General features: G+C 41.6%; 1 protein-coding gene across 1 annotated transcript in view; it reads right to left on the bottom strand.

The window, feature by feature from the left end:
- pdgfrb (platelet-derived growth factor receptor, beta polypeptide) overlaps positions 1-8,690 on the bottom strand; it is an 87,891-nt gene extending 79,201 nt beyond the window's left edge. Inside the window, exon 1 of the mRNA XM_034181169.1 lies at positions 8,237-8,690. The gene's annotated coding sequence lies outside the window, so the exon portion shown is untranslated. The remainder of the gene's footprint in view (positions 1-8,236) is intronic.
- Positions 8,691-27,440: the final 18,750 nt, after the last annotated feature.

Below are 27,440 nucleotides of genomic sequence, written 5' to 3'. Positions count from 1 at the left end.
GGAGGTTTCTTCCTGTTAAAAGGGGGTTTTTCCTTCCCACTGTAGCCAAGTGCTTGCTCACAGGGGGTCGTTTTGACCGTTGGGGTTTTACATAATTATTGTATGGCCTTGCCTTACAATATAAAGCGCCTTGGGGCAACTGTTTGTTGTGATTTGGCGCTATATAAAAAAATTGATTGATTGACTACAGGAAGCGGCAGGATGAAACGGTGATTATAAAGTATCACACGCCGTTGTTCGTCATCACGGGAGGTCTCCGGGAATCGCTCCCGGAATTATTCAACATGTTGAATAATTCCGGAGCGATTCCCGGTAAAGCCGGAACTAAACCACGCCCCCTATTGCCGGCGTTAACAACAGAGTGTGATTCTTAAGACGGCCAAAAACTCTTCCGGGACGCTTCCGGGAGCTCTTACTGTCTGTGTGTAAACGGGGCTTTAGTATATACAGTGAATCCAAGTATTCACAGCACTTCACTTCTTCCTTATTCCAAAATGGAGTAAATTCATTTTCCCCCCTCAAAATTCTACTTACACCATAATGGCAACACGAAGAAAGATTCTTTTTTTTTGCAAACTTATATTATATAACAAGAAATCACATGTAACTATTCACACCCTTTGCTCAATACTTTGTTGATGCACCTTTGGCAGCAATTACAGCGTCAAGTCTTCTTCAATATGATGCCTCAAGCTTGGTGGACCTATCTTTGGGCAGTTTTGTCCATTCCCCCTTGCAGCACTTCTCAGGTTCCATCAGGTTAGATGGGGAGCATCGGTGTCCAGCCATTTTCAGATCTCCCCGGAGATGTTCAATCGGATTCAGGTGTGCCTTTCCAAATCATGTCCAATGAAATGAATTTTACCGCAGATGGACTCCAATTAAGCTGTAGAAACATTAAGGATGATCAGTAGAAACAGGATGCACCTGAGTTCAGTTTTGAGCTTCATGGCAAAGGCTGTGAATACTTATGTAAATGTGATTTCTTAGGTTTTTATTTTTAGTCAAATTTCAAAAATCTCAAAAAACTTTCTTCACATTGTCATTATGGGGCATTGTGTGTAGAATTTAGAATTTTGAAGAAAAAAATGAATTTACTCCATTTTGGAATAAGGCTGTAACATAAAATTGCAGAAAAAAAATGCAACACTGTGAATACTTTCTGGATGCACTGTAGATGGTGCTTTAGAGATTTGTTTTTGTTTGAGTTTAAACAGGGATCATTTCAGAAGAAACTTTAGCAAAGAAAAGCCTGAATGATTGAAATGAAGATATGTTTGACCAGCCCAAGCGTATCTGTATCCACTGTATGTATTCACTGCAGAGTCAATTTAACTCTGTAAGCCTCACTATGTGGCAGTGTTATAGTTGGCTATGATGGATGACCTCTCCCAGAATTAACTGAGGAAAGGTGGAGAATTGTACAAGTATATTTAACTTTTCTATCCTTTTAAGTTTTACAGTTCAGAAAAAACATCACCACCTCCCGAACATTAAACATCAGCATAAAACAGCTTCTGTGCTGCAACATGAGAGTTTGATGCCAAAGTCAAGCTTAATGTCATCAGATTCTAATGTATTTTTTTAAACCCTCAGCATTACTCCTGTTCTCAAACCCAGGCCTGGATTTGCTGAGTTCAGGACACAGGGAGTGGGTTCACCTCAGCAACCAGAATGAACCTCCGGCTCATGTTGAGGCAATATGTGTTTGGAAAACACTGAATCTGCTCTTTTCAAAAACAGCTGTAAATGCTGTTTGTAGTGGCGTTCATGGAAATGTGAAGGGCATCTGGGTAAAATTAGCGGCTATAGAGTGACAGTCTTTAGATGTGGAAAGTGTTTGAGATCCATTTAATGATCTAATTTTCTACTCATTTGTGAACCTAAATAAAGGGAAAAGGGGATTGAGATTGTCGAAAACTGAAGCAGCTGTTGCGCTTTCAGGGACATGTGCAGCACTTGTAAGCAGGTTTGCTATAAAGGTAAATAAACAGTTTCTGCTCATCAGGAATAATTACGTGTAAAATAGCAGCATTTCCTCCCACCTTGTTGTTTCCCACCCGTGTGCACGCTGCACATCTGCTCCTTATTCTTGCAAATTTTGAGGGCATAACCCCCAAACCTCCCTCTCCTACACACACTTTAACTAAAGACAACAAAAAAAAGGAGAATCAGAAACAGCTGGATTCAATTACTGGTTTGAAATTCCTCTCATTTCCCTGGGAAGAAGTCAGATGGGTGAAAAAAAAAAATGTGAAAAACACCTCTGGATGATCAGCTGCACAAACTGCAGCTTTACAAGCACATTTGATCTTAAGAAGTGATATAAGAGAAGAAACAAAAATATAGTCATAGCCTCACTTTGAATGATGGCAGAATAAAGTTGCTGTAGATATAAATGATGAATCGCTGCTGCCGGCTCACAGCCTCCAGAGAAACTGAAATAAATGTGATTCCTCACCCACTTTTATCCTGTGAGTGATTTTTTATCTTTTAAAAGCAAGACTGTTTTTTCATTGTAGCCAGGTCCCGCTGTGCTCTATCACCAAATCCAGCTTGCTTTACTTGGACCTGAATCAGCACAAACTGCACAGAAAAGCGTTATTTGAAAGCATGTGATGGAAAGCAAAACGTCCGGCTGAAAAATCTGTAAATTTGCTCCATGCAGTAAGATGTGCAGGAACCATCCATACACAGTTGTTCAGGAATATTGTATTTGCTGCACTTTTTTTTTTTTTTTTTGCGTGGGTTGACATTGATTTCCTTCTGATAATTCATCATAAATTAAACATACATCCTCTTAGGAGCAACTGTGCTCTCTGAAGATGGGATGCAGCTGCTTGTTATTTCTTGGTGAGTGGGTGGGAGTGAAATAAGGAGGGAGCGAGGAAGAATGGACAAAATGCTCTCTGCTTAGTGCATGTCTTTAAAGCTGCGATGAGCCAGATAAGTGTCTGAGTAGATCAGGAAAGAGCTTGTGGAGGTAGACGAGACCGACAGCTTTGCAAGAGAAACAACAGCTCAGCCCAAAAGTATGAATGATGAATTATGAATCAGCCAATAAGTGGCCCCAGCGTAGTCATAGCTTGTTACATTTAAACATATAAACAACAAAATGTGTTCATCATTTGCACATATTTTCCGTTTATTAGAGTTCACCCTATTTAGGCATGGAGCCTTGTTTTTGTTTCACAAACTCTCTTTCTGGTGTTAACATGACCCCACACATACTTCCATCATTGTGATGTTTTGGTTTTTTACAGATGTTTCTATTTATAAATGGTAAAGAAACTCCAGGGAGATTGTGAGGTTAAGGAAATATCTTTAAGTATTTGGACGGTGACAGCTTTATAATTTTCCCTCCGTACACCACCACACTGGAGAAGAAATGAAGCAATCAAAATGTCTTTGGAGTGTAGACCTTTAGGGTGCCATAAGAAATTGAGCAATAGATTGAAAAGTGGTTTCTGTAGAGTCTGTTCCCTTGTTAATGAACAGCAGATTAAGGAAATAAAAAGTCTAGAGTTGATTCCAAGTGCTGAATTTGCATTTGACACTGGATTCACTGGAGCTCTCAACACGAGGTCCTAAGAGGTGTCAGTGCAAGTGAAGGAGGCCACACTTAGGAGGAAAATAACTAAACAAACTTGTCAGACAGCAGAAATGTTAGCGCTGTGGCCAGTCAACAATTTAGTAAATTCTTAAGCCCCTTTCACACTAGGCCTGCATAGAGTTGCATTGTGTTGTGTATCTATTACGCAGGAATGGTTGCGTATGTTGCGTGCAGGGGGAAAGCTTTGGCCCGCTTCTTTTTCTTCTGTTGTTTTGAAGTTTCACTGCCAGCAAAGTTCAGCAGAGTTCAGCGGGATGAATAAACTCGAGCAATGCAGGTATTTACCGATAAAAAAACCTAAAAGGATTTTTCGCCGGACTGGCGTAGGCTAGTGTACAATTGCAGAGGCATGGTGTACAGTAGCGGCATGTTTCATAGAATTGTCTATGAAATGTCTTTGAATATTTGCGAAAAAACGAAACATGTTGAATTTTTTGCGGACCTTTTTGCCTCCCTCAGCATATTGCCACGTAGGGCTGCATAAGCTCAGCGTAGTGGGTACACCGCATTACGCAAGTCTACGTTGGCCCGGTGTGAAAGGGGCTTTAAAAAGAAGGAATGAGTTAAGTGAAGGGTTGAGGAGTGAAGAAACACTAAAAGGCCTGTTGGACCATATGCGAAAAATAAAGTGGATGATGGCAGTTTTCTTTCTTTCTTTGGTGAAGAAAAATCCAGTCATGGGCAGCACAGTGGATTAGTGGTTAGCGCTGTTGCCTCCCTGCAACAAGAAGGTCGGAGGTTTGCTTCCCACCTGATCCTTTCTGTTTGGAATTTGAATGTTCTTCCTGTATTTGCTTTTTCCCAATTCTATGAACACAATATGCTACGCAGGAGACAATGTCAGCTGTGCGGGAGACACTGCCCCCCCCAAATCCATTGCCTCAATTCGGATGACGGACTGTCTTAAAGTTTAGCGTACATAAACAAAAATGCATATGTATAGGTGTTCTAATTATGATGTGTGCCATTATATTACGTTCAACTTGTAATAATTGTGGAAGAATTGTATTTTTGTCCGAGGTGATTGGGTGGGAAGAAATTTCATTGCACTTGTTGTAATGACTATCTATCTATCTATCTATCTATCTATCTATCTATCTATCTATCTATCTATCTATCTATCTATCCATGCATGCATGCATGCATGCATGCATGCATGCATGCAGTTGGGCAAAACAGAAACTTTAAATTGACCGTAGGTGTCAATGTGTTTATGTGTTGACCCTGTGATAGACTGGTGGCCTGCCAAGGGTCTACCCCATGTCCCTCGCTCAATTTCTGCTGGGACAGAAAAATCAAGACACCAAGTTTCTTTGTGCTGTCTGTCTTCACCCCACTGGCTCAGGCTTTCATCTGTTCAGCTCTCAGGAAATTAAGGTTTATTGAAGGTTCTACTCAAACAACATATGGTATCAAGAAATTTAAAAAGATTTTTCTTTCAAATTTCCAAAATCATAGTTTATGCATTTTTGGTGTATTTATGATGTTAATTTCAAAAGGATACAAGAATTCTAAAGGTTAACCTTTCTTCCAACTTGCACGCCTAATGGGTTTCTAAGTGTCATTGCTGGAAAACAGCTGTTTTCATCTCATGGCACAAAATACGACAGAATGGGATCAGTGTGCATTGAAAGCTGTTACTGAGCTGAAATTGTTACATATCGGTCCTCCATAGACACATGTGAGTCAAATCAGCTTCCTGGCATGTTTTGTGCGTGGTCATAATGCAAAGCACATTTTCTCAGAGTGGTTGGCATGCAGAGAGTCAGGAGAGCCAGGAAACAGCTGATGATGAAGGATTAAGGCCAGTGGAATGGAGCCGACAGGGCTTCAGTGCATGGCAGCCAGATAGAGGAGCTGTGCAAGAATGCATACCAGCAGACTGACGCACAGGGAGAAAAATCCCCACTAGTCAGAAGAGGAACTAAGTTTACTATGTTTTACTGGTCCCACCTCTAAACGTCTGTCAGAATACACTGCTGCTGTGAAAAGTACCTCAAGAAATACAATCCAGCTGACAGGAAAGCTGTGTGCGCATTTTTTTCCTCCAATACCATTAATGGTAGAACTATGTTATGAATGCAGTTTCCCGGAAGATTATCTGCGAGAGAACGAGACTGATGTTTCAAGATGATCACATACGATGAAAACAAAATCTAGCAGCAGATAGAAGTTTAGATTTCCTCATATCAAAGCAGTTGTGGATGTACATCCGGTTGGATGCAGCTCAACGACTAAATGGAACACAAATCTGCTCCGCGTTAAATGGGAATGCTCTCAGGTGCCAAACACATGGCAGATTACAGAAGAGACGTGCACGCCACATGTGCCTCCTTTGTGATTTTCTTCATGTGATTATGAAGAAACTCAATCTGGCTGCTAAAAGCTTGTGAGGAGTTTGAGGAAATGATTCAGCTGAATGTTTACGTCTGCCCTGCATTCCGCAGATACAACACGGTCACAGATTTACTCACGTTTTCAAACCATGATATATAGTCAAGTCCATAAGTATCTGGACAGTGACATCTTATTTTTTGCCTCTGTATACTACCACAATAGTGTTGAAAGGAAACAATCAAGACGAGCCTATACTGTAGAGTTTCAGCTTTAATTCAAGGGGTTCACTAAAAACAAGACAAGTTGTGAGCGAGCATCTCCCACCCAGAGTAATTGGAGCATTCACTATAATGCACACTCAATCAAGAACACACACGGATAGAGTGTGATTCTATATGGCCCAAAAGTGGGAAAACCTAGCATTTGAAATATTCATATGAATCTTGGAATAAATAAGACAGAGATTATCAACATTGTTCAACCATAATGTAATGTACAAAGTCCACAGTGTGTGAAGTGGTTTTGTTGTAAAAATCCTGACTGATAGATGGTGCAAACGTTCATAAGGGAGGAAAAACAATACACCATTTTTCATAGCAGTTTTGTAATAAATAGGATAAGGTGTTCATAAGTTATAGTACTGAAAGAGAATAAATACAGAAAGAGCACAATTCTATATCCTACTGGTTAATGTGGCATTTAGTATTTAGACATTAAAGATTGTTAATAGGATAATCATCACTTTTATAGCCAGTAGACAGTCAGGGGATGGATACATGAACATTTCCAAGTCACTGAATACATCTTTCACTTTATTTACATTAATCATTAAGAAATAAAAACAGTGTTGTACTGTATAGTCAATCTGTCTGAAGGAAGTACTTCTCAAAAACTGAGTGACTGTGAAAGAAGGATACAAGTGAGGGAAGCCACAAGATACTCAGACAACTTTGAAGGAGTCAGGCTTCTCTGGCTGTGAAGAAATGTTTGTTTGTTCCATTGGATGTTAAAAGCTACATGGTGGAAGGGCACAGAGAAGGATTTTCTTAAAAGAAAGAAAAAAACAACAAAATTTCAGCGACAGTTTGTCAGAAGGCACATGGCAGTCTCAAGCTTAGATTTTTTTCCTTTTTTTTTCTTTTGTCAGAAGGTCCTTCTCTGTTCCCTTCAACCAAAAAGCTGTGTTTGGTGGCGCAACAGACAAAAGTTGCAGTATGCACAGTTTCTTCAATCACAACCACAGACACCTTTAACTCTTTCAGAGTTGTCATGGGTGTTTTGGTGTCTTCCCTCATTCTTGAATTAAAGCTGACAGGCTTCACTACAAGCACATCTTGATTATTTTGTTTTAAATTCCACTGTGGTGGTGTATAGAGGGGGAAAAAAAATCACGAAAATTGTGCCACTGCCCATATACCTATCAACCTGATTGTGTCTGGGAAATAAATTGCTATGTGCTATCTACAAATCAGACCCACACACACCTGAAGAGAACGCTGGTGTACTGGTTGCACAGCCCAGCCAGCATCCCCGTGCATCTATTCCGGATGGAGGGGGAAGTCTGATACTTTACTGATGAAGACCAATAGTTCTCTCAGGGTGAGCTAAAAGCTGTGTACAAACAATCCCTTTGGAGGTGAAGCACAAAGCAGAGCGCACACAAACACAAAGCTCTGCGTGTGTATTTGCATCTCCAGGATACCTTGTCAAACGCATTCTCTCAGCCACACGGCAAACACGGAGTAAAAGAGGCGTCTGTAGATACAAACCCATCAGCACTCTGATGTTTGGACAGGTTGCTCCGACTCTTTTACACTGTAATGCCTGATGTGTGCACATTCCACAATGCGAGTTACAAATTCCACAAGTTACAAATCCCCCATCAGCAGCATCATAAATCATTTCCTTTGCTTTCGGATTGCCACGGCTGCCACAGCAGATCCTACATGAGGATTTGGCACAGGTTTTACGCTGGATGTCCTATTTGACACAACTCCAGTTGGAGAAAACTGAGTACAACCTCTGGTTTTCCCTGGTCTAATAAGGACCCACTCTGTTTCACTTCTGAGATCTGACAGGATCAGGTGGAACAGCTGCATCAGCATCATAAACAGATGTTAAATATTAAGGTGAACTCAATCTGACACACACACAGCTGCGTAGTAAGTGATTCTATCACATCCAGGCTAAATGATTTGCCACTACCTTGTAAAATACATCTTCCCCTCTCCCAACATCTGCCAAAGTAAAAACCCATAACAGTGACACAGGAGTAAAAACGCTTACCTTCAGAGGTTATCCCAAACGTCTTCGCTCCCTCTGTGTTTGAGGAGACTGCTGGCCAACACTCAGTCCAAGTCTGAAATCGGAGCAGAGTTTTCCAGCCGTTTTTTCCCTACAGGGGCTGCTGCTGCTTCAGATGTATGGATGCCTCAGATGTTCACAGTCTGAGGGTTGTAAGGTCAAGCTGCACTGTCCCAGGAGTCCGCTGGAGGAGGTATCTGCTCTCAGCCACTTGTTTTCTTAGTCAAATCACAGCACTGAGAGGGGGCTCTCCTCTTCTCCCCTCTCTCACAGTCCCACTTCTACTAAACAGTTCTACACGTTTCTACCAACGTGTTCCCACACGGAGTCCCACAGAGTGTCAGCAGTTCCGCCTCTGCTGCAGCCAGAGTAGGAGTGAGCATGGACAGAGAGGAGGGAGACAGATCTGAAGGAAAGCTGAGCAGAAAGCAAGTGAGGGACGTTTGAAAAAAAAAGAAAAGGAAAGCTGTGAGAAGGAAGGAGGGAACAGGGAGACAACTTCAAAATGGGGCTTGAGCTCCAGCTTGAGATGTCCCAAGCTGGGGTGATTTGTTTATGAATGGGGTGGAGGTGCAGCTGAGCTGAACCAGCTGAGACGGTCTCCGTTGGCAACAGCAATCTGGACCGCATCTAACTGCCATAAAGCCAGAAACACAAAAAAAGAAAGCGAAAGAATGAATAAAGAGGTAAAAAAGACGTTTTTGGCAGAGTACGCTGAGACCTGCTTTGGAAGCAAACATGCAAGTCTCACTTTCTCAAGGAGAAGAACGTTACTCTGAGTTAGGTGGGAAAGAGGTTCAAAGTCTCTGAGCCAAAGTTGCTTTTCTCACTTCCATCTCCCCTTCTGCTGCTCTTATTCATGCACACGTGCACGCATGCACCGTACATCTGTTTTCTCTCCTAATTTCTTCCGTTCTCACAATAAGATGGTTGAAATTCATAACGCGGCTCTGCAGGGTCAAGGGGGAGGTGGGTGGCAGGCAGAGGCGAGGGGGGAGCTGGAGCTGAATCGGCCTGTAACCATGTTCTCCTCTAATTGTAAGGGCAAATCTAAAGGCCCCCGTCGGCACTAATTAGAGAGCCAGAAAAGCCCCAGTTATTAAGCAGGAGGGAAACAACCACACAGGACAGTCCCACCTTAGAGTCACACCTCCTCCCAATAAATCTTTCCCAAAGCCAAAATTCAGCCTTTGCTTCTTGTGTATTGAGTATTCACCTATGTTTTAATAATGTCAATTAAATCTCACCCACAATTGATAATCTGCAATGTTCCAGCAAAAACATACATACGTTCATGTCATTTATCAGCTGGAGATGAAACAGACTCTCTGTCAAAACATCCTGCAGAAACCCACAGCTCTCAAAGGACGCACTGAGAGGAAACACACTGAAGAGTGTCAGGACAGTTTTGTCTGTGCATGGCCAATGTTTGGTTTTGTTGCAGCTGGGTTAAAAAAATCAGGGGACAAATGTGTGAGTTTAAAACCGGCCTCCAAAGTATTCTTCAACAACATCAGAAGAGCTGAAGAGACTGTCTGACCAGGATTGTTGTCATAGCTGCAGTAGAACCACCATAACCCCCATATGCTTGTTTGCTCTGGATTACAGATGTTCTTAAAGGTTATCGCTCAATGTCTAAAAGTCAGAGGCCCCAAAAGACCATGTGAGGACTCCAGCCTCATGTTGAACCCAAAAGTCATCTGTGATAGTTAAAGATGGATGAGGCTGTCTCAAGTCTCAAGTCATGTTCATTATTCTATGGGTTAAGGCTGAAAATTTCACAAGACTTGATTTGGAATAACAACAATAACAAGAAAAGTGGTCATTATTCCAACTCTTCAACCTAAATTTGCAATTCAATCTAATATACAAAGATGACTGTGCGTGTGTGTGTGTGTGTGTGTGTGTGTGTGTGTGTGTGTGTGTGTGTGTGTGTGTGTGTGTGTGTGTGTGTGTGTGTGTGTGTGTGTTCGCTATGCACAGTCACAAGAATTAAGCACTGCAGCCCTTATTTTTGCAGTTCATGTGGTGCTCAGGTCAGGTAGCAAGCATCACAATTTATTTACTACATAGGTGCACTTTAATTACAAACCGAAAAGGCCAGTGCACACCACACCTTTTTTATCATCATTCACTTGAGTCTCATGAATGTCACAAATTGTGAAAATTAGTGATGATAACATACACACAATACAACTTGCTGTACAACACCTTAACTAAAGTGACATGAAATATACAATGACATGGCTAAAATTCAGCTCTATTACCCACGCGTAGAACGGGTAACTCAGCTAGTTTATTTATATTGTGCCAAATCACACCAAACCTGTCTCAAGGAGCTTCACGTGGGTAAGGTCTAACCTTGCCAACCCCCCCTGAGCAAGTACACTGGCCACAGGAATAAAGAAAAACTCCCTCTGGCATTTTTGAGGAAGAAACCTCAAGTTGACCAGACTCAGAGGGATGACCCACTGCTTAGGAAATTCTATGAAATAACTGAGACAAGAAAACAAAATAAAACACACACACACACACACACACACACACACACACACACACACACACACACACACACACACACACACACACACACAAAACATGAACAGGATGCAAACAGCACTGTCAAATGAAACGCCAATAGGAGATGTCAGATCATTTTGAAGAAGTTCAAAAGTACTTGCTTCTACTTGCGTATGAGATTCTGCGTTGTCCTGGTTCTCCTTATCTTCTGCATGGTGTGGGTAGCACCCCGTCCATTCATTCAGCATGCGGCTCCACACTCCCTGATGCTAAGGCCTGGTCTCAGCAGTAGTACCTCAGACAGAGAGAGAAGAAAACAGAATCAGTCGGGTGAAAGTAACAGCACCTAAGGCATTAGTTTCACTAGCAGTACATCAAATCAAATCAATTTTATTTATATAGCACCAAATCACAACAAACAGTCGCCCCAAGGCGCCCCACACTGCAAGGCAAAACCATACAATAATTACGGAAAAACCCCAACGGTCAAAACGACCCCCTGTGAGCAAGCACTTGGCGACAGTGGGAAGGAAAAACTCCCTTTTAACAGGAAGAAACCTCCAGCAGAACCAGGCTCAGGGAGGGGCAGTCTTCTGCTGGGACTGGTTGGGGCTGAGGGAGAGAACCAGGAAAAAGACATGCTGTGGAGGGGAGCAGAGATCAATCACTAATGATTAAATGCAGAGGGGTGCATACAGAGCAAAAAGAGAAAGAAACACTCAGTGCATCATGGGAACCCCCCAGCAGTCTAAGTCTGTAGCAGCATAACTAAGGGATGGTTCAGGGTCACCTGATCCAGCCCTAACTATAAGCTTTAGCAAAAAGGAAAGTTTTAAGCCTAATCTTAAAAGTAGAGAGGGTGTCTGTCTCCCTGATCCGAATTGGGAGCTGGTTCCACAGGAGAGGAGCCTGAAAGCTGAAGGCTTTGCCTCCCATTCTACTCTTACAAACCCTAGGAACTACAAGTAAGCCTGCAGTCTGAGAGCGAAGCGCTCTATTGGGGTGATATGGTACTATGAGGTCCCTAAGATAAAATGGGACCTGATTATTCAAAACCTTATAAGTAAGAAGAAAAATTTTAAATTCTATTCTACAATTAACAGGAAGCCAATGAAGAGAGAAACAGAAGAAGGTGCTAATGTGGTCGCTGGCAACAAACCTTATGCTTCACTAAAAAACCCAGAATTTAGACATAATCAGGCTCAGACTTGTTCTGTTGTTGAAAACACAAATTAAAACAAGAGGAAAAACGGTTAGATGCTATGCATGTATTCTAGCCATATGAAAGGGAGAACATATGTCTTTAATCTAGACTTGAAAGAATCCAGAGAATCAGACTGTTTTATCGGAACATGCAGACTGTTCCACAGAACAGATGCATGATAAGAGAGTGCTCTGTGACCTGCTGACTTCATTTTAACCTTAGGGACCCAGAGTAATGAGAATACGAAACACCAAAAATTGTCAAACACACATTAAATCATTTTCATTGGAATTACATCACAAAACTGCATGTGTACACGGATTATCCATCCATTTTTTTATACCCACTTGCTCCAGTTAAGGGTCACCGGCGGGGGGGATGCCAGTTTGTCGCAAGGCCATATATAGCTAGACAAACACATTCACACCCGCATGCACACATACGGACAATTTTAAAGTTTCCAATCCACCTAACCTGCATGTCTTTGCAGCTGGTCTGCTTCTCTGTCTTGTTTTGCTTTTTAATTTTCAAATTTGCTTTTTCATTTGAATTATGATCAACAGTTGCTTCCACACCACCAAGGCCAATTTTGCTTAAAATGTCTTCTGGAGTCTACATCCAAAATACGAGGTCTGTTAGAAAAGTAACGGACCTTTTTATTTTTTGCAAAAACTACTCAACAAAAATATAAACGCAACACTTTTGGTTTTGCTCCCATTTTGTATGAGATGAACTCAAAGATCTAAAACTTTTTCCACATACACAATATCACCATTTCCCTCAAATATTGTTCACAAACCAGTCGAAATCTGTGATAGTGAGCACTTCTCCTTTGCTGAGATAATCCATCCCACTCACAGGTGTGCCATACGAAGATGCTGATTAGACACCATGATTAGTGCACAGGTGTGCCTTAGACTGCCCACAATAAAAGGCCACTCTGAAAGGTGCAGTTTTGTTTTACTGGGGGGGGATACCAGTCAGTATCTGGTGGGACCACCATTTGCCTCATGCAGTGCAACACATCTCCTTCGCATCATCCGTGAAGAGAACACCTCTCCAACGTGCCAAACGCCAGCAAATGTGAGCATTTGCCCACTCAAGTCGGTTACGACGACAAACTGGAGTCAGGTCGAGACCCCGATGAGGACGACGAGCATGCAGATGAGCTTCCCTGAGATGGTTTCTGACAGTTTGTGCAGAAATTCTTTGGTTATGCAAACCGATTGTTCCAGCAGCTGTCCGAGTGGCTGGTCTCAGACGATCTTGGAGGTGAACATGCTGGATGTGGAGGTCCTGGGCTGGTGTGGTTACACATGGTCTGCAGTTGTGAGGCTGGTTGGATGTACTGCCAAATTCTCTGAAACACCTTTGGAGACGGCTTATGGTAGAGAACTGAACATTCAATACACGAGCAACAGCTCTGGTTGACATTCCTGCTGTCAGCATGCCAATTGCACGCCCCCTCAAATCTTGCGACATCTGTGGCATTGTGCTGTGTGATAAAACTGCACCTTTCAGAGTGGCCTTTTATTGTGGGCAGTCTAAGGCACACCTGTGCACTAATCATGGTGTCTAATCAGCATCTTCGTATGGCACACCTGTGAGGTGGGATGGATTATCTCAGCAAAGGAGAAGTGCTCACTATCACAGATTTAAACTGGTTTGTGAACAATATTTGAGGGAAATGGTGATATTGTGTATGTGGAAAAAGTTTTAGATCTTTGAGTTCATCTCATACAAAATGGGAGCAAAACCAAAAGTGTTGCGTTTATATTTTTGTTGAGTATATATGGATTTGAATCATGTGTGATTGCATCAGCCAAGCTTGAACCTTCGTGCGCATGTGTGAGTTTTTTCACGCCTGTCGGTTGCGTCATTCGCCTGTGAACACGCTTTGTGGGAGGAGTGGTCCAGCCCCCTCGGCGGATTTTCATTGTCAGGAAAATGGCCGAGCGACTGCCACTTTGCTCCATTAAACTTTTTTCAGAAACTGTGAGAGACAGCCAGGTGGAAACCATTCGGAAAATTCAGATGGCTTTCGGTGAAGATCTTATGGGCATCACACAGATTAAGGAGCATTACAACCAGATTAAAGACGGCCCACAGCGGCTGAGGGCGTGCTGCGCTTCGAGCGGCCATCGACAGGCTGAAACGACCAGATCATTTCCAAAGTGAAGGCTGTGTTGATCCAGGACGTCGTCTGACTACCAGAGAAATGGCAAGAGAGGTGGACATAGCACTTTATCGGCACATTACACTGTTACAGGAGATTTTGTAATGAAAGACGTGGCGGAATTCGCGCATCAGGACGGAGCCGCTAATGGTGCAGAACAAAAAGCACCTCCGTGTTGGAAGTCTCACGGGACATGCCCAGCTCTTCCACCATTCGGAAGATTCAGATGGCTTTGAGTGGCTTTTCAGTCGAGTGAGTATCCGAGAAATTGTCAAAGAGCTGGGCATGTCACATGTCCTGTGAGACCAACACGGAGGTGCTTTCGTTCCGCGCCATTAGCGGCACCGTGGCGAATTCCTCCACTCCTGTTTTCATGACAAAATCTCCTTTAACAGTGGAATGTGCCGGAAAAGTGCTATGTCCACCTTTTCTGCCATTTCTCTGGTAGTCAGACGATGTCCCAGATCAACACAGCATTCAGTTTGGAAATGATCTGGTCGTTTCAGCCTGTCGATCGCCGCTCAGAGCGCGGCGCGCCCTCTGCCATTGTGCGCCGTCAGCTGTAACACTCCTTAATCTGTGTGATGCTCATAAAATCGTCCCTGGAAGCCATCTGAATTTTCTGAATGGTGTCCACCTGGCTGTCTCTCACAGTTTCTGGAAAAATTTGATGCAGCGCTGCTCCAGCTGTTCAGACATTTTCCTCACAATGAAAATCCGAAGAGGGGGGAGGACCAGTGCTCACTCAAAGCCTGCTCACAGGCGAATGACGCAACCGACAGGCGTGAAAAAACTCACGCATGTGCACGAAGGTTCAAGCTTGGCTGATGCAATCACACGTGATTCAAATCCATAAGGTTATTGCAAAAAATAAAAAGGTCCAATACTTTTCTAACAGACCTCGTATGTGCCAGATCAAAATCAAAACTAGAGCCCTGTGCTTGTACAGTGCAAACCTCCACCAACACTAGTTTCCAATTCCACAAATTTTTACCTTGGAAAAAATTCCAGGTCCAAGTCCTGTTAGAAGTGGCTTTTCATAAGCTAAAATATAATACAAAACACAGAACAAAAGGGCTTTTTAAAGTTAAAAAGAATCAAATACTCGCAAGACTGTGCAGATCAGATGTGGCTCAGTCTTAGTCTGTTCATTCAGTCACTTTGCACCTCACTGTCACAAATGAGAGTGACTGAGGCACTTTTGATTGAGATGTAATGCAAAATGTACACCAAATGGGCTTTTCAATATTAAATTAAAATGTTCACAAAATCCATAATCTGGATCAGATCCGGATCAAACTTTGTCAGATGATAGTGAGTGCCACTCTGCAGCTCACTTTCAAATATGAGAGTGATTGGGGCACGTTTGATTAAGATATAATACACATTAAATGGGGTTTTCAATGTTAAATTTAAATGTCCACAAAATCTGTAATCCGGATCAGATCTGGATCAAACTTTGTTAGGTGATAGTGCGTGCCAGTTTGCACCGCACTTTCAAACATGAGAGGGATTGGGGTACGTTTGATTTAAAATATAATGTAAAATATACATTGAAATGGTGTTTTCTGTTATATGGCTGGGGGGGGCTGGCTGCCTTTTTGTTTCTGTCCTTTGTTTCTCCTTCCAGGTGGCTTGCATTTGGGACTGAGTGGCTGTGTTGCTGAGGTTATCAGGACCTCACCCTGATCACCTGCAGCTCATCAGGACTCACAGCTGAGGTGCATCTATATGGATTGGAACATGGTGGCATTTAAGACTGGAGTATACAGTGTGTATTTGCCAGAGACTCGACCTTGTGACCAGACGGGTGAGATCGTCATCTCGGGAGCCATCTCATCATCAGTGGATGCAGAGAACGTCCAGGGTTTGATGCACGGTCTGTGAAAGAGGAGGGGGTGAGGTCTCACGCTCGTCAGCACACTTCCTGAGGTACGTTAGATTTTGTGACTAACATTTATACAGTCAGTAAATGTGGTGTCCCTCACACCTTTTTATATTGAGCTGTATGTTAGTCATGTATCGGCTTCCACTGCAGTGGAGTTTTGTGAACTGGATGTTCCATGCCTGCAGGTTGGGAAGCTGATTAGTAATCAAGCCAGGAAGTGTTTGCTGTTTGTGTACACCTTTAAGTGTTCTCTCTGTGTGTAGAGTGTGGACTCACATAATGGTTCCTTCTTTCACAGACTCGGTTTGTTGCGGCCACCTGGGGGGTGTCGGCGGGGTCCTTGGGTCCGAACAGCTTCTGGCTCCGGACCGTTAGCGCTGCTGGGAGCGCACCACGCCAGACCGCACTTTCTTTTGTATATTTTGTATCACTGTTATGTATTAAATTCAGTTAGCCTTTGTACCGTGCTCTGCTTATTTCATACTGGGTCCTTCAAACGCTGGTCGGTTCTCCGAGCTGCGTCCGACACATAACATTTTCAATGTTAAATTTAAATGGCCACAAAATTTGTAATCTGGATCAGGTCAGGATCAAACTTTGCCAGTTGATAAAGGATACCATCCTACATAACGCACTCACAAATTTGACATTTTTTGACAGGGTTATGAATTTTTGAATATTCGTTCAATGTTAAAGATAGGGATTTTTCAAATTATCCAGCATTTTTTCCTGAGTTTGCCCTTTGACCTATGACCTTTGAAATTGAATGGGTTCTTGCCTATCAGGATATGAATCTTCAGTAAAAATTTCATAACATTATATGAAAAATTATGCTCTCTAGGCTGTTCACAGAAACAGACAAACAAACAGCTCCTCCAACTTTATTTTCTAGGATATTATCCATCTGCTCACCAAATTTCATCAATATTCTCTCACAAGGCTTTGATTTAAATATTCTATTGTATCTGCATATCCAAATTTGTCTCACTTATTTCCTGCAGTCTTTCTGCTCACCAAGTTTCTGCATAATGCATTTGCTACTTATTGAGTTATCCAGCAGACACTCAAACAGACAAATTCCGGTGAAAACATTACTTCCTTGGAGGAGGTAAAAACAAGTAAATCCACATCATGGCAGCAATAATACACACACACACACGCACGACACTTCAGTTGTTAGTGCTTTACTGTAATTACACTTTTTTATTACCTTCACAATGACTATTACATTTTCACTGGTGTTTTTGTTTTTCAAGGTGAATTTGTCATCACACTGAAATTTTCCGTTTTTGACAAGTACGGTGAGATAGACGTCTGGGCAGTGGGATGGTGCTGGGGTTTGGTACTACACTTGATAATCACTGTGTGGACTGTAACAGCTGTAAAGTGGTAGTTTGACTGTGGAAGATGAAAGTGTTTGGTTTGTCTGAGCACCTACAGCAGCTCTAACACATGCAAGCTCTTAGAAGTGGTGAAAAGCAGGATGCAAGCCTCTTATTAGTCCTTCTTCGATACACTCGATGTATTTTCCCAATGCAAACCAGTGGGGACAATGTTACTGCAGTGATGAAATGTCATCTTTACATATGGAACATTTCTGACAGAAACTCATTTGGATAAACATTATAGCTAAATCATGTTATGCTGTTAATGTCAAAGTATGATGTTATCTGTTTTCACTTTGGATGCTTTGTATTCCCAGCACACAGTGATGCTGTGGTTCTTATACAGCACTTGCATTCATGTTAAAGTGTGAGGCACTTTCACATCCGTTAGTCATATTTATGCTAACAGTTGTAAATGGATGTTACGACTGAGTTAGCAGCATGCAATGCATCCGGAAAGTATTCACAGTGCTTCACTTTTTCCACACTTTTTTTATGTTATGGCCTTATTCCAAAATGGATGAAATTAATTTTCCACTTAAAATTCTACACACAATACCCCATAATAACAACGTGAAAAACATTTAAGATTTTTGAAAATTTATTAAAAAATTAAAAACAAAGTATTCACAGCCTTTGCTCAATATTTGTTGACGCACAGAAGCTTCCTGTTTTTGCTGATCATCCTTGAGATGTTTCTACAGCTTAATTGGAGTCCACCTGGGATAAATTCAGTTGACTGGGCATGATTTGGAAAGACACACACCTGTCTACATATAGGGTCCCACAGTTGACAGTGCATAACAGAGCACAAACCAAGTCAAAGGAATTGTCTGTAGACCTGTGAGACAGGATTGTCTTGAAGCAGAAATCTAGGGAAGGGTACAGAAACATTTCTGCTGCTTTGAAGGTCTCAATGAGCACTGTGGCCTCCATCGTTCATAAATGGAAGACGTATGGATCCACCAAGACTCTTCCTAGAGCTGGCCGCCCGTCTGAACTGAGTGATCAGGGGAGTAGGGCCTTAGTCCGGGAGATGACCAAGAACCTGATAGTCACTCTGTCAGAGCTGTATTTGCTGCCAAAGGTGCATCACCAAGTATTAAGCAAAGGCTGTGAATACTTATGTACATTTGATTTCTTAGTTTTTTATTTTTAATAAATTTGCAACAATTAAAAAAAAAAAAACATTTTCATGTTGTTATTATGGGGTGTTGTGAGTAGAATTGTGAGGGGAAAAAATTGATTTAATCCATTTTGGAATAAGGCTGTAACATAAAAAAATGTAGAAAACATGAAGAGCTGTGAATACTTTCTGGATGCACGGTAAGTTCTTGATGGATGTTTGGTCTGATTTACATACAGCAAGACAAGTTTGACAAGTGAAATATACAAACAAAGAGACAAAATCTAAATATGATGAGGTGAGGTGCAGACTGGCATGCACCATCCCTTGGAAAACTCTGATCTGATCAGGATTTTGGACTTTTGAATTTAATATTGAAGAGCCCATTTGGTGTACATTTTGCATTATATATCAAAAGTGCCTCAATCACTCATTTTTCTCTTATGGATTTAACTGCACCACCAAAATTGGATGGAGGTTTCAATTTAGTGCCTGTTTGTCTTTCTTCCAGTTAGTAAATCCCTTCGGTTGCTCCCATGTTTGCACTTGGGGTCGTCACTTCAAATCCGAGGTGGATCTGAACGTTGAATTGGCACAGGTTTTACCTGTGGCGGATGCCCTTCCTGACGCTACTCCACATTACATGGAGAAATGTGGCAGGGGTGGGATTTGAACCCGGAACCTTCTGCACTGAAACCAAGCGCATTAACCACTTGGCCACCACCCCTCCATTTGTCTATCTTCCAGCTGTCAGTCGGAAACCAAATGCCAAAAAGCAGTGACAAATTGTGCATAGCAAAGATGTTATAATTTAAACCACTGAGGAGACAAACACTGGACCCTGATGCAGGCACCAGACACAGATGGATTAGTGTAACAAAGGTTTTATTTTGCAGATGATAATGAATGTGATGTGAACACAGTCCCTGGTGGCCAAATCCAACAATGCAGCATTAGTCCTTAGCTATGTGACCAAAATCTAAAGTGACAAAAATCAAAAATGCAACAAAAGCCTTTGTAATGGCACCAAAATGGCAATAAGAACCAAAAAAGCAACAAGGGTCGTTTGTAATGAGAACAAAACCAAAGTGACAAAAAAAAAAAAAAAAACAATCACAGTGGAACAAACAAACCACATGAAATCAAAAACCCAGCTGTCAAAAGTGACAGAGAAAAAACACTTGCGTGATCCCAGAAGTACAAATACCGGCAATGACAAGGCGAAAAAATCAGACTTAAATACAACCCCTGGCAAAAAGTATGGAATCTCCGGCCTCGGAGGATGTTCATTCAGTTGTTTAATTTTGTAGAAAAAAAGCAGATCACAGACATGACACAAAACTAAAGTCATTTCAAATGTCAACTTTCTGGCTTTAAGAAACACTATAAGAAATCAAAAAAAAAATTGTGGCAGTCAGTAACGGTTACTTTTTAGACCAAGCAGAGGGAAAAAAATATGGAATCACTCAATTCTGAGGAAAAAATTCTGGAATCATGAAAAACAAAAGAACGCTCCAACACATCACTAGTATTTTGTTGCACCACCTCTGGCTTTTATAACAGCTTGCAGTCTCTGAGGCATGGACTTAATGAGTGACAAACAGTACTCTTCATCAATCTGGCTGCAACTTTCTCTGATTGCTGTTGCCAGATCAGCTTTGCAGGTTGGAGTCTTGTCATGGACCATGTTCTTCAACTTCCACCAAAGATTTTCAATTGGATTAAGATCCGGACTATTTGCAGGCCATGACATTGACCCTATGTGTCTTTTTGCAAGGAATGTTTTCACAGTTTTTGCTCTATAGCAAGATGCATTACCATCTTGAAAAATGATTTAATCATCCCCAAACATCCTTTCAATTGATGGGATAAGAAAAGTGTCCAAAATATCAACGTAAACTTGTGCATTTATTGATGATGTAATGACAGCCATCTCCCCAGTGCCTTTACCTGACACGCAGCCCCATATCATCAATGACTGTGGAAATTTACATGTTCTCTTCAGGCAGTCATCTTTATAAATCTCATTGGAACGGCACCAAACAAAAGTTCCAGCATCATCACCTTGCCCAATGCAGATTCGAGATTCATCACTGAATATGACTTTCATCCAGTCAACCACAGTCCACGATTGCTTTTCCTTAGCCCATTGTAACCTTGTTTTTTTTCTGTTTAGGTGTTAATGATGGCTTTCATTTAGCTTTTCTGTATGTAAATCCCATTTCCTTTAGGCGGTTTCTTACAGTTCGGTCACAGACGTTGACTCCAGTTTCCTCTCATGCGTTCCTCATTTGTTTTGTTGTGCATTTTTGATTTTTGAGACATATTGCTTTAAGTTTTCTGTCTTGACGCTTTGATGTCTTCCTTGGTCTACCAGTATGTTTGCCTTTAACAACCTTCCCATGTTGTTTGTATTTGGTCCAGAGTTTAGACACAGCTGACTGTGAACAACCAACATCTTTTGCAACATTGCGTGATGATTTACCCTCTTTTAAGAGTTTGATAATCCTCTCCTTTGTTTCAATTGACATCTCTCGTGTTGGAGCCATGATTCATGTCAGTCCACTTGGTGCAACAGCTCTCCAAGGTGTGATCACTCCTTTTTAGATGCAGACTAACGAGCAGATCTGATTTGATGCAGGTGTTAGTTTTGGGGCTGAAAATTTACAGGGTGATTCCATAATTTTTTCCTCAGAATTGAGTGATTCCATATTTTTTTCCCTCTGCTTGGTCTAAAAAAACTAACCGTTACTGACTGCCACAATTTTTTTTCCTGATTTCTTATAGTGTTTCTTAAAGCCAGAAAGTTGCCATTTGAAATGACTTTAGTTTTGTGTCATGTCTGTGATCTGCTTTTTTTCTACAAAATTAAACAACTGAATGAACATCCTCCAAGGCCGGTGATTCCATAATTATTGCCAGGGGTTGTACAAAAGAACTAATTAATCACTGGTGGTGACAAATGCAAAAGGAAACGCTAGAACATGGGAGGAAGTGAGAGAAAACACATGACATATAATAACACAAACCGAAGGCCAGAAACCCACTATATACAGTGAGGAAAATAAGTATTTGAACACCCTGCGATTTTGCAAGTTCTCCCACTTAGAAATCATGGAGGGGTCTGAAATTTTCATCGTAGGTGCATGTCCACTGTGAGAGACATAATCTAAAAAAAAAATTCGGAAATCACAATGTATGATTTTTTTAAATAATTTATTTGTATGTTACTGCTGCAAATAAGTATTTGAACACCTGTGAAAATCAATGTTAATATTTGGTACAGTAGCCTTTGTTTGCAGTTACAGAGGTCAAATGTTTCTGTTATGTTTGGACGCGGGTTGAGGAGCGAACCAGCGTCTGACAAGGACCCAGCACTAAATAAACAGAAAGCGGTTCCAGAAATCAGATTTATTTTGCAAGTGCTATATATAAACAAAAGGTGAATTAACGGCCTGGCCGGGTGGAGGACGACGCGCTCTTCCTAGCGCCCAAGGGATTGGAGCCCGGCAGTTCTGGACCCAAAAATTCCCGCCGGCACCCCCCAGGTGGTTAATGAATCGGACAGCGCCTGTTAAGGACGAGAGGTGAGGTAAGTCACTGTTCACACAAATACTGTTTAGGATTCACACCATCAGCAAACACATTCAGGTTCTACTTCAGACTCAAATTAAAGAGACAGCTCTCACAGCCTGTGGAGGACCATCAATCCGCACACCACAGCTGTGAAGAGCGAATTTACACAATTATCAGAGTAGCTCAAATATTGCTGCATGCAAGACGCCAAATTACTACTGTTAATTACTCAAAGTCATTTAAGCTTTAGTTACCTCTGAGGTGTGCTGATGGAGCGTGTCCCTCACCCTTCTCCTTAACAGGCACGGTGCGTCAAACCTGGAGCGATCCTCGGCGTCACAGTGTTGGACAAACGGTCGTCACACAGAAGTAACAAGGTTGAGTCCCCAGCACCTTACACAGAGCAGTCATGGCTTAAATGTAGTACATCATTAGGATATCTACTTCAGCTGGAAGTCCTTTGGAACTGCACGTGAACTGCTGATCAGGATATCCACTTCAGCTGGTAGTCCTTTAGCTCTGCACATGAACTGCTCATCAGGTGCATCCTCTTCAGCTGGTAGTCCTCTAAATCAGCACATGAACTGCTCATCAGGTGCATGGGTTTGGCATGATGACAGTGGAGGGTGAGAGATGCTTCATCCATCATCACAGCCTCAGACACGCCCCTCACAAACCACCCGAAGTATACACAAAACACACAAACAATATCTTAGCCAGCCAAACCCCCCTAACACACAACAGTTTCCTGTAGTTTTTCACCAGGTTTGCACACACTGCAGCAGGGATTTCGGTCCACTCCTCCATACAGATCTTCTCCAAATCTTTCAGGTTTGGAGTTTCAGCTCTCTCCAAAGATTTTCTATTGAGTTCAGGTCTGCAGACTGGCCAGGCCACTACAGGACCTTGAAATGCTTCTTACGGAGCCCCTCCTTAGTTGCCCTGGCTGTGTGTTTGGGGTCATTGTCATGCTGGAAGACCCAGCCATGACCCATCTTCAATGCTCTTACTGAGGGAAGGTGGTTGTTTGTCAAAATCTCGCAATACATGACCCCATCCATCCTCCGTTCAATATGGTGCAGTCGTCCTGTCCCCTTTGCAGAAGAGCACCCCCAGAATATGATGTTTCCACCCCCATGCTTCATGGTTGGGATGGTTTTCTTGGGGTTGTTCTCATCCTCTAAACATCGTAAGTGGAGTTGATTCCAAAAAGCTCTATTCTGGTCTCATCTGACCACATGACCTTCTCCCATGCCTCCTCTGGATCATCCAGATGGTCACTAGTGAACTTCAAACAGGCCTGGACATGTGCTGGCTTGAGCAGGGGGACCTTGCTGCCCTGCAGGATTTTAAACCATGACAGCATCATGTGTTACTAATGTAATCTTTGTGACTGTGGTCCCAGCTCTCTTCAGGTCATTGACCAGGTCCTCCTGTGTAGTTCTGAGCTTTCTCAGAATCATCCTTACCCCACAAAGTGAGATCTTGCATGGAATCCCAGACCGAGGGAGATTGACAGTCATCTTGTGTTTCTTCCACTTTCTAATAAATAATCATAACAGTTGTTGTCTTCTCACCAAGCTGCTTGCCTGTCGTCCTGTAGTCCATCCCAGCCATGTGCAGGTCTACAGTTTTGTCCCTGGTGTCCTTAGACAGCTCTTTGGTCTTGGCTATGGTGGACAGGTTGGAGTGTGATTGATTGAGTGTGTGAACAGGTGTCTTTTATACAGGTAACAAGTTCAAACAGGTGCAGTTAATACAGGTAAAGAGTGCAGAATAAGAGGGCTTCTTAAAGAAAAATTAACAGGTCTGTGAGAGTCAGAATTATTGCTGGTTGGTAGGTGTTCAAATACTTATTTGCAGCAGTAACATACAAATAAATAATTAAAAAATAATACATTGTGATTTCCAGATTTTTTTTTTTTTTAGATTATGTCTCTCACAGTGGACATGCACCTAAGATGAAAATTTCAGACCCCTCCATGATTTCTAAGTGGGAGAACTTGCAAAACCGCAGGGTGTTCAAATACTTATTTTCCTCACTGTATATACAAAGCTGAAGAGAAAACATAACCGTTAAAGAAACAAAAGCCATTAGGTACAACCCTAAACAACTCGTGTGACCACTGTAAAGAACAGAAATACAAATAGACACAAAATAAACTGACAACCCAAGAAATTAAATACTGAACTCAGAAGGAAAGGAGTGCGAACAAAAGACAAATCCTGAGCATTTACACAGAGAAACTGATGAACACTGAGAATAATTTCCATAAGGACTGTGGACAGAGAAGACATGAAGAACACCACACCAAGACAGGGCCACACACACATACGGCAGAAATATGACAGAGCTGAAGAATGTGCACCTACACATACACAGCCACGAGTAGACAAGACAACAAAATGGACAGAAAATACACACAGAAGCCTAAGGGCACACCCCCAAGATAACCAATATTCTGTGAAAATTATCTGAAAAATAATTAAGTATATCAAAAAAGTTGAAGAAAAAAACCCCTAGCAACACCACAAAAAAAAAAAAATATATACAAGTGCATGAATACATACTCCTGGGATTTCATTACATCTAATTTAGCTTATGAAAAGCAATTTCTAGCAGGATTTTTACCTTGAAAAAAAGGTAAACTTTTGTAGACTTGCGTTGCGTCTGCGAGTTCGGTGCTCCATGTTGCTGTAGCATGTGACAGAATGGTCACTGCAGGTCATTAAAATGTTACCTCCACCAAGGAGGTAAATGTTTTCAGCTCCATTTGGTTGGAGAGGTACGTCTTTGGTCAAGGAAGAATTGTCAAATTTTTGAACCAGTTGAGGATCCTAAATCATTTTTAAATGAATTAACTTCTGATTTCCATGTTATTTGTGCTTTGGTAAAACTGTGAGACACCCTAGCACTAGCACATGCTCCTAAACCTGACCTCATCAGGTAAAACAGTGGTTAAGAACTGATTAACAGAGAACTGTTGGGTCTTGGTGCAGGTGTGCACTCTCTGCGTGTATTATAGTGGACTTTTAATGAAACATATTTCATAATATAATTGCATGTCTGATATGGGTACAACAGTCTAGTGTTAGTCTGTGGAAGACTGGACCAAGTTACCTTCAGTAAACTGCTTACTTGGTGCCATCGTGTGGTTGTATGCAGGACCACCACATGTAATCTACACAATTTAAAATCACTTGTTTCGGAAGGGATTCATACATGGTTACTTATAAAGAATGTAATTTCTGTTTTTGAATAAAGTCTTAAGTTTGGTGTTTTTATGCAAAACAAAGTTATCAAATGTTTTTGTTGCTATTAAAATTACTTAAAATATAAAAATGGAATATAAAAGAGAGTATCTGAACTACTTATACTGATATCCCCTCAACTCCACTCAAATTTATTTATTTTGTATTTAGGTGCTTATTATTTGCACTTTCTGTGTGGAGTTTGCATGTTCTCCCCATGTTTGCGTGGGTTTCCTCCGGGTGCTCCAGTTTCCTCCCACATCCAAAGACATGTGGGTTAGGTGGATTGGAACCTTTAAATTGTCCGTATGTGTGCGAGTGGGTGTGAATGTGTTTGTTTGTCTGTTTGTGGCCCTGTGACAGACCAGCGTCCTGTCCTGGGTGTACCCCGCCTCGTGCTCTATGACTGCTGGGATAGGCTCCAGACCCCCGTGACCCTTGATTGGACTAAGCGGTTGAAGATGAGTGTGTGTGTGTGTATTTGTCTTTGTTTTTTCTTCAATCAACCAAACCAACAACAACAAATATTTGACATTCACACCTCTGTTTCTGTTATGTAGAAGTTCTGTATTACTTTTTAATGACACATATTTCAAATGTGATCATGTGATCACGGTCATATCATCACTCCTCCTCTGTGCATCTTCCACAACATGATTCAGATTAAATAAGAAGTTGGTGGGACAGGACATAGTTGTGTTGCACATTTATTGCATTGTTGAATGAGAGTGGCTCTGTTTTAATGATCCGCTCCATTGCACAAAGCCAGGATGTGCAGGGTGCAGCAAACAGAGCATGAACAGCAACAAAAAAATAAAACCCAATAAAATAAACATTCATGTCAGGCATTGCACATTAAAGAAGTAGACGGATTAACAGGGACGGATAGAAGAATGGCCTGTATTGTCATATCACAACTGTGTGACTCTGACTCACTCCCAAAACAAAGTACGCGCCACCTCCCACTCCTTGCATCCACACCTTTCCACAGTACTCCATCTCATTTATGGAAATGTTCTCCATTTTGGTGTTACTGGCTTTCATTCACCTTCTCTCCAGTGCATACCTCCACCTCTCCTTCTCCATCAAAACAAGATTCATATTTTTATGCAGTCCGACCATGACTTATAGCAACATTTACAGTATTCACACAGTTACATAACATTTAATGAAAAACAATCATTTTTTTTTATTTTATTTTTTTTGGTCAGGAAAGAATAAAAACAGTTAATGTTCATAACGTTTGATAATCCTATTTCAGTTAAATAAACAGGCATTGCTGTTGCTACCTGGTAATATTTCCCAAAAATAATTTGTAATAATAATTTCTAATAATAAGTATGACAGAGGTGTCATCAAGGTGATACTGGTGATCAAGTGTCTTAAATATTAAAGGTTTTAGGAAAAAAAATCTGTGTCATATATCACAAATGTGTGAAATAAGACTTTTGAGTGTAAATTTTGTTTATTGTGCAATAGTTGTATACATGGACAAACTTGTGGGACTTGGTGGAAGTTTAATATTAAACAACAATGATATTTAACAGTCAGATGTATATATAGACAAATTTGCACAAAATCCCCATTTAAATCATCAGTTTGGATAGGGGATTGGGTTTTTGTTTTTTCATTGTTTTACTTCCAAACAACAAAAAATGTCTGAAGGAAGAGAAATCAGATAGCAACACCCGTTGTGGGAGGTACAGGTGTATTCCAGTCAGCTGTCCATTTGGATTTACAGTCTGAACTGTATCACTCACATGACTCCTCTGCACGTTACAAGGCTCATTTCTGCCCTTATCATTTTTATTAGCATAAAACTTTGAATGCACGTAGAAGCGCGTTCACCCAGAGCTTCGTAGTAGTAAAACTGATAACGGCAGAAACGAGGGTCAGTGTACTCATGTTGCCGAGAGCAGCAGGCAGGTCTCGGGTAAGACTTGACGTCATGATGATACTTTTGACCTCCTGAACAGTAAATCTATAAAGGCGTGTTGGCTCTCAGCGCAGGTAGCACAGCGGTAAGAATCTTGAGACTGACACACTACAGCCTTTTGGG

This window comes from Thalassophryne amazonica, chromosome 11, assembly GCF_902500255.1.
Source record: "Thalassophryne amazonica chromosome 11, fThaAma1.1, whole genome shotgun sequence".
Lineage (NCBI taxonomy): Eukaryota > Metazoa > Chordata > Actinopteri > Batrachoidiformes > Batrachoididae > Thalassophryne > Thalassophryne amazonica.
This window is presented reverse-complemented; position numbering and strand designations above follow the sequence as displayed.